Source organism: Chrysemys picta, chromosome 9 (assembly GCF_011386835.1).
Source record: "Chrysemys picta bellii isolate R12L10 chromosome 9, ASM1138683v2, whole genome shotgun sequence".
Taxonomy (NCBI): domain Eukaryota; kingdom Metazoa; phylum Chordata; order Testudines; family Emydidae; genus Chrysemys; species Chrysemys picta.
Genome location: NC_088799.1, coordinates 86133927 through 86149453, shown reverse-complemented (window position 1 = coordinate 86149453; position 15527 = coordinate 86133927). Strand labels below are relative to the sequence as shown.

The 15527-nt window shown below is 42.2% G+C and overlaps 1 long non-coding RNA gene across 1 annotated transcript; it reads left to right on the top strand.

Annotated features, from left to right (window-relative positions):
- Window positions 1-6611: 6611 nt before the first annotated feature.
- On the top strand, window positions 6612-15294 carry LOC135973596 (uncharacterized). Its single transcript, XR_010590504.1, has 3 exons — window positions 6612-6833; window positions 6925-7020; window positions 14945-15294. It is a non-coding gene; the product is annotated as an uncharacterized LOC135973596 (long non-coding RNA).
- The last annotated feature ends 233 nt before the right edge of the window (window positions 15295-15527 follow it).

Genomic DNA, 15527 nt, shown 5'->3' with positions numbered 1-15527 from the left:
TTGTAGAATCATTGGACTAAATTGTTTTTCTATTACATGTACAACAGTGGATTTAAACTCTGATAAGCTGTCATCTGCTCTTCTTAGAACTCATGTTTTCCCCTCTATTTTTTTTAATCCATGTGGTGTTTTCACGAGGTGAGAGATGGCTTGAGGCAGAAGCTCCTCTCCTAGTCTGCAGAGTGAAATCAACAGTGAAGCATAGGGCAGGGGGTCCTTTTGCTTCATTACAAACACCTACCTTTGAATCGAAGGAGGGAGACATCCTCTCAAGCATGGAGAGAATGACTTCTTCATGGGAGCCTATTTGTTAACCTTTTTGGCAAAAATGACATCCCTTTTTAGAACATCTGCAGTCAACTGGAAACCTGGCTTATCATCAAACTTCTGAGAGGGGAGAAGAACTTGACAGATGGCCTGCATGTTTCCTGAGCTAAAAGATCCGTGGGGTGATGCAGTAAGCTCCAGGGTGATTACCTCAATGCTATAACTCTTCTCATTTAGAATATCTGGTTTACATTTGTGAAATTCTCCATGTGCAAAAATTCATAATTCTGTTGCCTGCTCATTTCTTCTTCCTCCTCACAAAATAAACCCAAACGGAAAAATTTGCAAACCAAAAATGTAATTACACAGGCTAGTAAGGATGTGCACATGCCAAAATAGCCAACAATTTTGAGATGTTTTGGATCAGGAAGTGGATCAGAACTTCACTGCTGTCCCCTCTCTCTCCAGTAGGCCTAAAACCAGAATGCAAATACCCCCAGATCCTGGGGGAGTTCAAATCTGAATCCAGGCTTTGTGCCTCAAAAACATCTCTACAGAAAATCAGTATGGGGTAGATTGGTTGTTAGGGTTAAGCATGTGCATATATCCCATCCAATCAACGGGCCTGATTCTCCATTCATAACGAAGCGAGAGGAAAAGCTAGCTGCCTAACTGATATTCAGGGCCGGTTCTAGACTCCAATTATTGGGGGAGGGGAGATGAATGGGGGCTGCGGGAAGCAGCGCGGGCCGAGGGATGGGCTGGCCGCCCTTCCCGCAGCCCCCATTGGCCTGGGACAGCAAACCGTGGCCAGTGGGAGCTGCGATCGGCCGAACCTGCAGACGCCACAGGTAAACAAACCGGCCCGGTCTGCCAGAGGCTTTCCCTGGTGGGCTGGTGCCAAAGGTTGCCGATCCCTGAGATAGACTGAGGTAGGGTAATGATGAACTGCTCCACTGAATTATTATTTCATTCTGTTTTCAACTAGAAAACCAAACAGTTAGTTGGCTTAGATTACTCTTCCACTTACACCTCTACCCCAGTATAACGCGTCCCGATATAACACGAATTCAGATATAATGCGGTAAAGCAGTGTTCCAGGGTGGCGGGGCTGCGCACTCTGGCGGATCAAAGCAAGTTCGATATAACGTGGTTTCACCTATAACGCAGTAAGATTTTTTGGCTCCCGAGGACAACGTTATATCGAGGTAGAGGTGTATTAAGTGAAAACACAGCCTCTCCGTTTTTCAGTGTATTCCGTATAATTATTAATCAAAAAAGAAATATATGTATAACATTTGTTCCAAATATTTTCTATCTGATGTGAATTTAAAGCCCATAGTACATTTTAAGTGGCATTGCTTTTTCTTGTATGTCACCAAAGCATACTCCTGGCTGTGAACAGTTACTTCATTGTGGTCAGCCTTTGATGTCTGGTGATGTTATAAACCAAAATGAGACCATACCTCACAATTAGAGATTGCTCAAACCTTCTTGTTCTTTGGGTGGACTTTGGGGATCTTTGAATATGGAACACATCTTCAACCAATTGTTATGAAGGGCAGCCCTCATTTGAGAACCAGATTTACCTACAGCCCACACAAACCTGCTGTTATCTCTCCATACAAAAATATTATTACCCTAAAGGCGTCATCATTTTCAACCATTTATGGAGTCTCAGTTTGGGAATCCATGTTTCCTCTCTCCTTTCCTGTATCATTTCCCATATCTGAGTCATGGCAGGAGAAGAGGTACGGGGATGGGGGGAGGGTGTACTGTGTTGGTGGTGGTGTGTTTCATAATCATGGAATGATAGTGGCATAGATTAGCATCAGGTATCTAAATGACTCCTGCATCCCTGTCATAAGATTGTTTACAACAATAAGCTCTTCTCACCCTCTTTAAAGGATGCCTACCTCTTTGGCTTTCAGGAAATGTCCCAGGGAAGCATGTGGGCCAGGGGCTGCAGGAGATTGTAGCATGACTCTCTGTTGAACTGCAAATGGATGGAAGAATGTGCAGAATGCACAAGTGATGGCTGATGGTGAGGCTGTAGAGTAAATACTTTTCTGTTACAACTCTCGTTAATGCCATGTCTATGTGCTATTCCTTTCTGTGCTGTACATCTCTAAGAAGGCAATGGTGCCATCTTGTGGTGAAGCCGAGAATCAATGACTAGTGTAATAAAATTTTACTTTTAAAGCTTATCAGATTGTGCATGGACCTTGCATGGACCTGGAAGTGGTGGAAGAGCACAAGGGATCTTCTCCTCATTTGTATTCCCAGACACAACTGGGGGTCACAGTGCTACTCCCTCCTACTACCAGAGTGGGTCAGGAAGAGGTAGAGCTCTGGTCCTGTCCTCCAATTCCCACCAACCCCACTGCACTGGCAGTAGAGCAGATCTTTTCAGAAGGTGATGCACACCAGAGAGCTCTTTCACAGCTGGCCTTGTACCATTCTAAGACAACATGCCATTCAAAGGTCCCCCTGGGGCAAAATAGGCCCCTCTGCTTTAATGGCACAATTAGGCCCAGTTAGAATCTGAAAGTACAGCAACAATACTGACCAGCATACAGAGGTTACTGCACTGCATCACAGCACTTCTGAAGAGGTGTCTGTATTGTATTGTGCTACTTAAAGCAATGAAGTTTATATCAAAAGTGATAATTTACTAAAATGAAATCAAACAATCCCATTGTTTAAAAAAAGCTGATAACCAGGCCAAGATAGAATCATAGAATATCAGGGTTGGAAGGGACCTCAGGAGGTCATCTAGTCCAATCCCCTGCTCAAAGCAGGACCCATCCCCAGACAGATTTTTGCCCCACATCCCTAAATGGCCCCCTCAAGGATCAAACTCACAATTCTGGGTTTAGCAGGCCAATGCTCAAACCACTGAGCTATCCCTCCCCCCACATGGGATAGGTGCATGTTATACAGAAACAAAACACACTTATGAGGCGTCTGCTAGATCTTATTCCCATACGTTTCACAAAAGAAATGCACACAGGTATATAAACAAGAGTTTTAAAAGGATATGAACTCCCATGTATCAAGGCTCAGGGCAACTCTGATTGTTGGGGATTAGGAAGAAATTTCCCCAGGTGGCATAACTGCTTCTGTACTTTCCTAAAAATCAGTAGGCCTGGTCAAAGACAGGATACTGAACTAGGTGGACAACTGGTCTCATCCAGTAGGGCAATTCTTATGTCCCTATATTCCTGGTTACTTGTGCTTGGATGTCTCTGAGTAGATGAACAGAAATTGCTTGTTGTTTAAGTTTGTCCTTATCATGGTGGGAGATGAAAGAGACATATTTGATGACTCCATAGGCTGCATTTTCTCCCTCAAACTTCATTCTGGGCTCCCCCAATCTTTTTGCCATTTTCACAGTATCTTTTAATGTCCCCTTACTCCCAGAATCAATCGATGTCCTCGTTTATAATATATTGTTTCAAACACCTTTCTCCTAACAATTGCCTTGTCCTATGTATCTTTTCTAGTATTCTCCTTCACCTAGAACTGGGCTTTATAAAACAGAAAATGGAGTCACTCAGTACAGTACTATGATCCACAATGCAGGCCATACCCATGCATTTTATTTATTGCAAAGATCAGTTTCCCCATCACGTCCAATCTGCTGTCACTCTTACGATGCAGCCAGAAAAATACTGGCTGTCCAAAATTGCACTACAGCAATGCAAACTTCCTGACATGGTCATGAACTTAAAACAAGGAGATCCTTTTGGAACTGGATCTGCAATTATACACTGTCCTAGTTGAGCAGGCTAACGAGAAACAAACACCTGTGGACACACTTCACAAATGTGCCTTCAAGGGGCATCCAAAATGAACTCCCTTAAAAACTGCAATCAAAGAGGAATATTTATATAGGGCTTGATTCTCCTCTCATGTTGGTGTAAAACCGGGCTATCTCCATTTACTTCAGTGGGATTATTCCTGATTTGCACCATTATAAGTGAGAGGGAAATCAGAGTCAATGTATTTACTTACTTATTTATGCTATATGAAAGGCCAGTACAACTGATGCTACCTGGAAACTTAACTGGATTTTTATTCAGGAAACAATACATTACTAAATGTTTTGTTAATATGCAGAAAATTTGGTTACAAGCGGTACAGATGTTTACCAACACTTACAGTTGTTGATACACTCGTTGAGATCTCATATAGAACTCTGTGTGGCTAAGAGTCAGGGCAGAAGACTGTTGGGAGGTAGAGAAACCAAGTACTCAGCAAGCGCATCGGGTTTTTTTTAACCTTTCAGACCTCCTAACTCACCCTATTTTTCCAGAAACCTCTGACCAAGTGAGATTACATGAGTCAGGCTTCTTCTACTGTTTTTTTGGTACTGGGAGCATTTTATTTAGATTCATAAAGTTTCTCTATCCCTTGCTGCTGGAAGTAAAACAACTCCCTTTGAGAACTCTGACGTCAATGTCACTGTTCGTGATTCTTTTGTTCTCCCCAGTTTACAATGAATTGGAATGCAATTTGTTGAGCCATTTTTCTTGGACACAAAAAGGGGAGCCAAAAATTTCAAATGTGGGTGCTTAAATTAGGGACCTAACACCATATTTATCACTGAAATAAGTGGCTTGAATTGCAGAACTGCTAGCAGCCTGATCTCCAATTTGGCCTAAGCATTTCCCTCCCTATTTCATGTGCAGACTTTCAAATGGACAAGGAATTAGAACAAGAATTAAGAATAAGGAAAACAAACATACAACAGAAATCTCATACTCTGTACCAGGTAATACATCAATGTCAGGCTAAAGTCTGAGAACACTTACAGTGGTGTAAACCCAAAGTAACTCCAGTGAAGTCTTTCCATCTCTCTGACTCTCCCTACTTCTGTTTCTTTCTTTCTTTTTTCCTGGAGGATTGTGCTAGATTTCTATAGCTGTAAAGAGCATTTGCTGGGCATTGATATGGAAAGGCTGGAGGGCTATGGACAAAGCAGGCAATATACCATACTGGCTGACAGCTTTAAAACACTGGCTGCCAGTGATATTAGTCTATGACTACAGAGAGAAGTGTATACGTGGAATTCTCATATACCCCAACCTTTTCTGCAGCCCAAATGCAATAATCGTTTGCTCTCTCTCTTATGGAGCAAGGTGATAATTCCATCTGCATGACCCTTTCCTGGGATCAGAAGAAAATTACAGAGTTAGTTTTCAGTATCTAACACCTTCCAGTTATCTGGCAAGGAAAAACGGCTCTGATGCTGGCCAATCCCAAATACTGCAAGCTGACAAACTGGGGGGCGGGGCTTGATTATCAAATGCATTACGTATGTTCATAAAAATCCTTAAGACATCTGGCTAGTAGAGTGTCTGTTGCACATTCTTAAGATGAAAAACTGAGTAGAAGGACTCCTACGTCCAGCCCTAAATATTCCAACACCTCTTTTTGCTCTTTGTTTTCTTTGGCTGAATTATGAATTTAGAGTTTATATACTAATGTGTGCAACTGGGAGGACCTCTGCAAATTAGGACATTGCAAATTAAAAGTCCAAGCTGGAAAGCTCTCTTGTATTTAGGAGACTACCCTCTGATTTACTCTTCATGCAGAGAATATTTTGAACATATTAATATATACACTTGCTTACATTTTAAGGGGTCATACTGTTTACCTACCTGTTAGAGCTCTGCACCACTGCACAGAAACCCATGTTGAATGGGTGGAGTGGGTTTTCTGCTCCCTTAATAGTTCTGCAGTAACCTGCCAAGCTAATTCAGAGCCCTTTTCCAGTTCAGACTATTGTAGGAACAGGGGGAGTTAAAGTGAGTACAACAGAAGGGCTTGGCCTCTGGAACATCCAACTGAAGTTTACAATTATTTATTTGGCAAGTCCATTGACCAGATGGCCAAAAAGCTACAGCAATGGAAATCACCCATTACCATTTATGGCTAGACAGACGACTGAGCCCCATGCTATCGGATACATATCTCACCACAGTGATCCATGCTTTCATGACCTCCAGACTCGATGAGTGCAACATATTATATCTGGGAATGAAGCCAAACAGGCTGAGGAATCTTCCTCTAGTACAAAACGCTGCAGCCTGCTTGCTGAACAACACAGGCCGCTGTGAATACATCAAGCTGGTGCTCTGTTGTCTGCACTGCTACCCCTCTTAATACAGAATCCAGTGTCACTGTCTGGATATTCAAAACTCCCAATAGGACTGGCACTAGCTACCTGAGCGATCACCCCTAGACTATGACTTTCACTGGTAGTTATGTTCCGTGGAACCATGAAATTATCAACCAGCAGCTGGAACTTGTGACGAGGGGAGGCAGAGCTTTCCTGGGAAAGCTATTTCCTTCTGGCCCATGTGTTGGATAATTGTATGTTCAAAATCTTCTCATCATGAAGAGCCAATCAGATTGTGAGCTCCTGAACACAGATGAGCCATCCAGTCTGAGTCTGCCTTCCTATAATATAGAACTCACCCCTGCAGGCGATAAGAGGCCTTGGGCCTCTACAGATGGTCAAAAAGTTCAGATTTCAAATTTTTTTGCTCTGCAAAAGGGTATGCATTTCTCCCCAAATGGCCTCGTTTTGATCCGCTCTATCGTCCTCAGTGCATTCTGAATTTATTTCTCTGAATGTTTTCATAATAGATTTTTCAGGGCCTCTTCAAATACAGAGAGGGCTGAGGGCAAGAAAAAGAGGGAAAAGTCTGTTGCCTTCCTAACTACTTCTGCACATGGGGAAAGGTGAGTTTTATTTACTGTTGTTCGCTTTATGCACTTGGGCAGGCCTCAGATCCAATGGTGATGAGGGCCCCAGAAGTAGGGTTGGTTGAAAATTTTTCATTGGAATGATGTTCCAATGAAAAATGCCCTCTCCGCAAAAGTAAGATTTTCCATGAGAGCCTCATGGCAGGCTCTTGTTACTCTGCTTTCCTGCCTCCCCTCCCCAGCTCTGCGGGACAGAGAGGAAGAGAGCCTGGGCTGGGAGGGAAGCAGAGCATCCCAGCTCTCTGCCATTCAACCGGAGCTGCCATGAGAGGTTGAGCAGTCAGGCTCTCTGCCTCTCCCGCAGCCAGATAGAAGGCGTTTGCGAATTTCAAATACAATTGACAAGAGTCTTCCAGGAGGGCAGCCAGGAAGCCAAAAAATTCCATTTAGGTTCTCTAGAAATGGACTTTTTTGTAAAACCCTTTTCTGGACGGAAAAAAAAAAAAAAAAGAAACCTTTTTGAAGTCTTGTCCCTAGTCAACGTGAATTTTTTTTCCCCAAAAGACACTAAATGTGTAAGGAATATTAATTTTCTGACCGGTTCTACGTATAAGTACCTAGACAAACAGAGCTGACAGCCCTTTAGAACAAATGAAATAAAGAGATTGGATTCCACTGCATTAATTTTGTGGTCAGATACAAAACCTGTTTTTATCCTTGGTGGACAGAGAGTAACAAACTCTCAGGAGTTTATCTTGAGTCTCATATTATTTTATGTTTTCTTTGACGTCCCAGATCCAGGTGTCTTGTGATCACTTGAGACTCAGCTTTCGTTTTAAAAACACTACATTTCTAAATCCGCATGGAAAAAAAGCTTCAAAAAATGAATCCCAAAGGCTTAAGAACCAAACACAAGTTAAAAGAACCCCACATTAATTATTTTAAAGTCTTGTTATTTTTAAGTCAATCTCATGATTTTTGGGGGGCTGCCATGATTTTTGAATGCTTGGAGCTGGCAATACAGTAGTAAACTTTGCATTTATACTTATTACTTAGCACTTCTTGAGACAATGACAAAGAATAGACAGTTCCCGAGTGAGAAAGGTTCAAGTGTAAAGCAAAGACAGTCAGATAGGTGGTAGAGAATGAGTCATTTCCAGACAGATTTCCTGGGGGGCGGAGGGGGTGTTTCCCTTCAAGGTCTATCAAAAGCAGCATAGATGACAGTTACAGTCTGAGGTTGTACTGACTTCTGTTTGGAGTGCTTCCGAGGAAAAACATGCAGACCACAGTAAGGACGGGAGAAAATTTAATTTAGTCATTGCAGCCTCTAAGCATGATCCATAAAGTGGCTAATTTTATTAATGTCAGACTAAATAAGACTTCACTGTATCTAATAATTGTTTTGGTTTCATGTCGGGTGGCCTGGAGAGTGCTGGTGAAAGATTATTTCAAATTAAAATAGACAGAGAGAGCAAGCTCCTAGATTTTACAGTGTGCAGGACAATACGCAATATCAGCCTTCTTTGCTGTAGTGCACACATCACATCTCACAGTTTAACAGCAGTTTTCTAATCAGTTAAAGAGCTTTGAAAGGGCATTTATTAAAAAAAAACATCTTTCGGGTACCCAAATTACTTCCGGATACTTCAACATTTCATAGCCGTGTTGCTCTCATTGCTACCTTAGCAAACCTGCAGTTAAGTGCAGGGAATGCAGCTGTAAATCAAACCAGCAGATGGCAAGGTAACAGAGTAGATGTCTGCTCCTGCAATTGCTGCTCCTGAGGAATGGGTGTCATGAGGAAAACAGACTCTGTGGTGTTTATTTTTAAATGCTGAACTTCCTTGCATTGGCAAAACAGCAAGGGGGTCAGCCACGAGTGAAGCCAGGGGATTTCAGTTTAGCTGCAGTTAGATCTTTAAAGAGAATCAAAGATTACCGTGTGTATTCAGTTGACGATGATGGGATTAAAGCAACAGTTCAAAATGCTGCATTTGTTTTTAAGGGACCAGAACATGCTATTCCAAATTTATAATCAAGGACATGCCTATAACATATTTATGGCAGTAACTGGCTTTGAATCTTCTCCCCCAAAAAGCCAATAAGAATTTTTGCATCAGTGGGAGCAAGAGTTAACTCTAAATTTGTATATAATAAACGCAAAACAAATTGGTGGTGGTAGCATTTTGTACCCCAAGACTGCAGCAAGGTCAAAAAATGAATCAAACCTTCAGCTTGCCCTTGGTCCCTTTATGGTCTCCCCTACTTCCCTCCACCGTTTGGCAAGGCATTCTCAATGAGAAATGTCTTGGAGCAAAGGAAAATAGATAATTACCCACTGAATCAACCATGCTGTTGGCTGATCCAGACAACAAAAGGTGCCCAAGGATTCCAGAGACCATTTCTGTCAAGAACATTCATTCTAAGGACAGACAAAGTTATCTATCCTAGGTACTTTTCTGGGTCCCATCACCATAATACCTGAGACCTCACAATTTTTTAATATATCTATCCTCCTAATATGCCAGTGAGGTAGGGAAGTGCTATCATCCTCATTTTACAGGTGGGGGACGAGCACAGAGACACTAAGGCCCAGATCCACAAAGGTACTTAGGTACTGAAATAAATGGAAGTTAGGAACGTACATACCTTCGTGGATATGGGCCTAAGTGACTTGCCCAAGGGAGTGGACCAACGTTATGCCCATTAAATAATAGGGAACCCCCCACCTAACATAACTGGGCACTCTGGAAAGAGTTGGCCTAAGCATACTAGATAAGCTTGTGGTCCATCTAGGGAAGAAAAAAATAAACATAACATCTGGCTAATTAGTAGGGGGACAGGAGGCCCCTCTTGTAGAACTATATGTTAAAGCTGGCATTTTTAGACGTGGTCTAGAATTGATGTGTTGTTGGAGAGTCGCTTCCTACCGTTTCTCATCCAGGCAAAGATTAGGAATGGTTTTATGGTAATTTGGGTTAGCTGAAATGCCAGCAATCTCAAGGGGCTGGAATTAGGTTTAAAAGAGGTATCTCTGGTTATTAAAATTCATCTTTGACTTTCCTAAATTCTATAAGTACCCTTTCTTTAATCCATTCCAGGATTGAATAAATCGTTGATCAGGCATTCATAGAAGACATGAGTGCATGTTTCCAGATGCACTAAAAAGATAAGGAGGCCAAGAAGACGCATTAGGCCGTGTGGGTGTTATTTAGCTACTGTGTCCATCCATTAGCATACAAACCTTCACAAAAAAAGAATGGGCATTAAATTACCAAAGGTCTGTGATGCACAAGGCTAAGTGTTTATATTTACAGTGCTTAGATATCACAATGACAAGAGCTAAGCTATACACAACTAAAAACAGAGAAAGATGGTTATGTATGGGCCAGATGATAGAGAGAGAAATCTGTCTAATCCATTATAATATCTCTTTCTCTATTCCCCTTCTTGTTGCATATATATTGGTTTGCATTTTCCACCAGGCTATTTTGAATTCTGGCATCCCTGCAGCTACGGTTATGTAGATTTAGACAGAACTAAAATATAAATCATGTAGGGACAGATGGTGCCTCGCCCTTATAAGGGTGCACAATGGGAGAGGCAAAAAAAGCTGTTTGGTACTGCAATTCCCATACTCAATGGAGCCTCCAGCCTCACCTAACCCTGACCACCAGAGTGGACAGAGGCAGACTGAAGTCAAGGGCCTAGTGGCAAATGGAGAACCTTAGAGCCCTGCATAGGGTTTATTGCAGAGAGCTAGAATGGCTAGAGAGGCAGGCAGGAGTGGGGTAATAATACTTATGCAGCTCACAGGGGTGTTGTGAGGATAAATTCATTAATGGTTGTGAGATGCTCAGATGCTACAGTGATGCGTGCCATAACAAAAATCAAACAAATAAAAGATCAGATGACCCCAAACCCGGATCCAAACAAGCTGAATTGCCAAGGGGCTGAAATGTGAAGAGTGTGCCTGGAACATACAAAATACAGCATAAGAGGCAATGTTCAAACCAGCAATAGCAAACAACAAGCTTAGTCAGGAATCGGCAGAACTGCTCTTTCGTACTGGCTATGGAACATGGAAGGCCCTTACTGTTTGCTTTTTCTTCCCATCCAGCATTGTTATCTGGAAGAACAGCTGCTAGAAAACAGATCAAGGTGACTGTAGAACTTTTCTGGGATCAGCTATTCTAAGATTTTGATAGATTTTGCCATGCATTAACCTACCAACAAGGCAAAAGAATGTTACCCAACCTCTGCTCTGCAGCCATCTGTTCCTTGTCTTGATCAGGACATTTTGCAATGGATTCAAAGTGACTCAAATAAAATATGTATCCACTGAGTGGGGGAAAAAACCTTAAGAAAATGAGAGGAGAATGAATTAATGCCTGGTGTAACTCCACTCACTGAAAACCCGGGAGTTACACCAAGGGTGAATTTAGCCCACTACTACAACCATTTCTAGAAATAGAAAGCATAAAAAAACCCTGAAGTGACATGTTAGCAATGGGCAGTCTGTCAAGTTATCTGAAACAGAGTGGAGGTAACCAATCTGCAGTGAGGAGTGACATGCAGATGGAGGGCTGAATTCAGGGGAAGAGGTGTGAAAAGGGGATAAGGTGATAAAAGATTAGCCATGAAAGGGAAAACTAAGGGTATTCATTAGAGCTGCTCCAAAAAAGTGAGGATTTGAAATTTTGAAGAAATTCAAATTTTCTGAAAACATAAATGAATGTGGTGCTGGATTAGGAGCCTTGGTGACTGAAGTCCACCATTTAGCGACAGATACTACAGAGACAGTAATACCATATGCTTTTACTGAATTCACCGCCCTCTGGTTCTCAACCAGGCGTACGTGTACCACTGGGGTATGCAGAGATCTTCCAGGGGGTACATCAACTCATCTACATCAGAGTTTCTCAACCTGGGGGTCGCAGGATGGGTTTCAGGGGGTGGGGTGGGGGGGTTGTAAGTGCAGGGCTGGTGTTAGGAGGTGGCAAACATGGCAATTGCCCAGGGCCCTATGTCACAGAAGGCCCCGTGAAGCTAATTTACATGCTTGAGCCCCTGGTGGCACGGCTTGGGCTTCAGACTCCTGACAGGGGTACCGTAGTCAGGAAAGGCTGAGAACCACTGCTCTACCATACTGAGAGAGAAGGGGCGGAGGGCACTAAATGCTGTGGAGAAGCCATTACTGCTCAGTGTGCAAATCTTTCACTCTGCACTGATTACTGTCCTGATTCTGCTGCAGTAGTGTGCTGCATTTATCATGTGTGCTTCATGGCTTCACCCATGCACTGACGCTGCAAGGTGAGAAAACACATAGGCAATTACTGTGCAAGACATGATCCTCTGCTAGGCCCATAGGCAGCTGCTCGGCTTGGTGAATGAATAGTGACCTTCCCCCTGGCTCAGCCTGAAGGAACATTACTAAATTTGGCTTATCTCATGTCTAGCTAGATACATTTGCTGTCTGTATCTCCTAGTGGGTGCTTCCTGAGCGAGTAAAAATAAGTCGTTTACCATGAACCTCTTAAAGGTCCAAACCCTGAGAAATGCTGCCTTCAACAGGAGCCGAGGCTGTTCAGCATCACTCAGATCACATTAAGGCAGACAAGTTGCACCACTGGCAATAGCTCTTCTAGTTTGCAGCAATCATCTATGCCAGATCCTTCAGAGCAAGGTTCAGTCCCCCACCCTTCTCCACATCGCATAATGGATCTAATTGTGCCATGCCACGAGGGTGGTATGGGCTATCAGATTCAGGAGACTTAAGTTGGCATCTGTTCCCACTGAATAATGTTATGGCATCAAAAAGGCTGGGTTGTTTTCTCTCTAAAATGTTAAAAGGCAAAGCTATGTCTCGAATATGTCCCCCCAAAGGCTCTCTGATGAAGGGCGGTTCTACAGTTTAAGAAACTGTGCATGTGAGAGTCATGTCTAGAACAGAACCAAAGAAATGTTACTTGTGCTGCAGGGCCAGAGATACCCTTTCTATTTACTGGAACCAGAACAGAACAAGACTGTCTTGCTCTGAGGGATAAATGATCTGTTCTTAAGGTGAAACTTGGGGGGCGGGGAGGGGGAATACTGCCCATCACCCTTTTCATATTTTAAAGCATGGGTTAAATTTAGGGAAGCAATGCTGAAGAATCACTGCAGAATCAGGACAGGGGCTGAAATTTCCAATGCTGGCTATTAGTCAACTGGCAAATAAACACAGGAAATGCCACACCAAATCAGACCAATGATCTATGTAATGCTGTTTTGTGTCCTGGACAGTAGCCAATGCAGCTGCTTCAGAGGATGGTGTAAGAAATGCTGTAGTGAACAGTTATGGAATCATCTACTCAGAGGGGGAGTTTTTTCCAAGTGGTTAGTGGCTGGCTTATGCCCTGTGGGATTAAAGGCTTTTATCCATTATAATTTTGAAATAGTCTGATGTAATGGTGAATGTTCTCTTTATCTAGATAATTGTCCCATTTTTTTTTGTATACTAATTCTCAGGCTCCTCAATATCCAGTGGCAATGAAATCTGCAAGTTAATTAAAAGGCCTTCAATTGCTCATTGAGCATCCACCACCACAAAGGAACTGACTGTATGTGAATATTGTTTAAAAATGAGGGTTAACCCTGAATGAAGCAACATGATGGAATATGCATTGAAGATGCATGCACATGATGTTTCATATCCACTTGTTCAAGTTAGAAATGCATTTGAATGTTTTGTTTCCTTGGGTATAATATCAAATTATCTTCATTTGCATAAATTCCCAGAAGAACAAAGATGTTGCTGCCACAACTTTAAATAATGGTCACATTCTGCACTTGGCTATTGCTATGCAACTCTATTGTCTTCAAAAGCATTGCATGGCTGTACATGGAAGCAGAATGTGGCCCTAAACTTTTAACCTGAACCATCCCCTCCGTCCCCAAGATATGCATCCTATACATAAATGCATGTAAAAAAAATCAACCTGAAAATCTATATGTATAGGGATTATAGGATAGGTAAAACCTGTGACAGCTTTTAGTTACAGCTATGGGAAACTGTCACTATGAAACCTTAAACCACGCAGCACTCACACACACACCCTTTTTTTTTTTAAACAAACTCAAAATTCCCCCCAGGTTCAGTGAAAGGTTAACCTAAGACTCAGAAGCATTTCAAGCAAATCAGTGGTGGACTGACATGTTTGCACTGGAAGCCTGTCAAGCCTCACACTTTCAGGCCCAGGTGAAGGGAGGCCATCCTGGGTAAGGTAAATCTGGGGATCTGTTCAAACTCAAAGCAAATCTCAGAGAGTGAAACTTAAGTGAATCAAAATCCCCAAAGAAACAGTTTGCACAAAGCCATGTGAATGCTCTTATTATGCTCATTTCAGGAGTGGTCATAACTGAACATATCCACAGTCATTTCCCTCCTTTCACCGGGCCTTGTATACTCCTGCTGACATACTGTTTTGGGTTGGGGTCTGGGAATAACTAAAAGACTAAATGAAGGGTTAAAATCCATGTGCATTTTGTATAACAACCTGGTATATGGATTGTGCCAGCTCTTTTACAGGCCCAAAGTCCAGAGTTTGGTCAAGAGACGTAGAGGCCTAGCAAATAGTGATTAGCGAAGAGAAAGCTGGGGTAAACAGATAACCTTGCTTTTGCTAAAATAAGCCTAGTCAGCAAAATGCCAGATGTTGGAGCAATAATTGTGTCTTATTTAAAGTTGCAAAACAGAACAAACAAGTCCTGTTTCTGTTGTGTTCGTTTCTTCTGTAGGGAGAAGTTCTTCCCACACACCAACCTTGAGTTTATGAAAGGTTCAAGCATGTCAGTATAAGATATGGCCTCCTCCCACTTCCCTTTCTCAGGGACCAATGCCTGCCTTAAAATGAGCAACTTGAAAGACAATCTTTATTGCCATATACTTTCATTGTTTCTTTGCTTCAACCCCTAGGTATGTACCTGTTGGACAATCAAAGAAGCCACTTCATTCCTATGGACCCCAAATCAGAATTCAACATATATATTTTATATTAATACATTTCATTAAAGTACTAATTAAATGTTAATTTGTTAACCTGAATCCATGGGCGGAGACATTATGTAACGTTTGACTATTGGCTACTGTGCTATCTTGTTTTGCTGCTAGACCTATCCGGAGTTTAGGACTACCTACCCCGTCGCTTTCCCCTGCCCATAGTAAATCTATATAATCCTTTGTAACCAATTAATTAACAGTGTCTCTGAGCCTAATAAGCCAGGTAACACTCCGTCAGCGCTGTATGTAATAAACTCCTATGCTTAACTTCTGCACGGTGTAAATTTATGTTCCTTCACAAACAAAGCATCAAGGCCCCTTTTAGGTGAGCTAACAGTTTGTGTGTTCCTGATTTTCTATTTGTTCATAGTTTGTGTATTCCAATGAAAGTGCACTGTGTCAACTAGGAGTGTTAGATATTTCAGTTTCATCTCCTGTAAAGCACCCTCCCTCCCTTCCCTTTGTACTGTGCTACCCTCCTTTGCTAACATCACTGCTT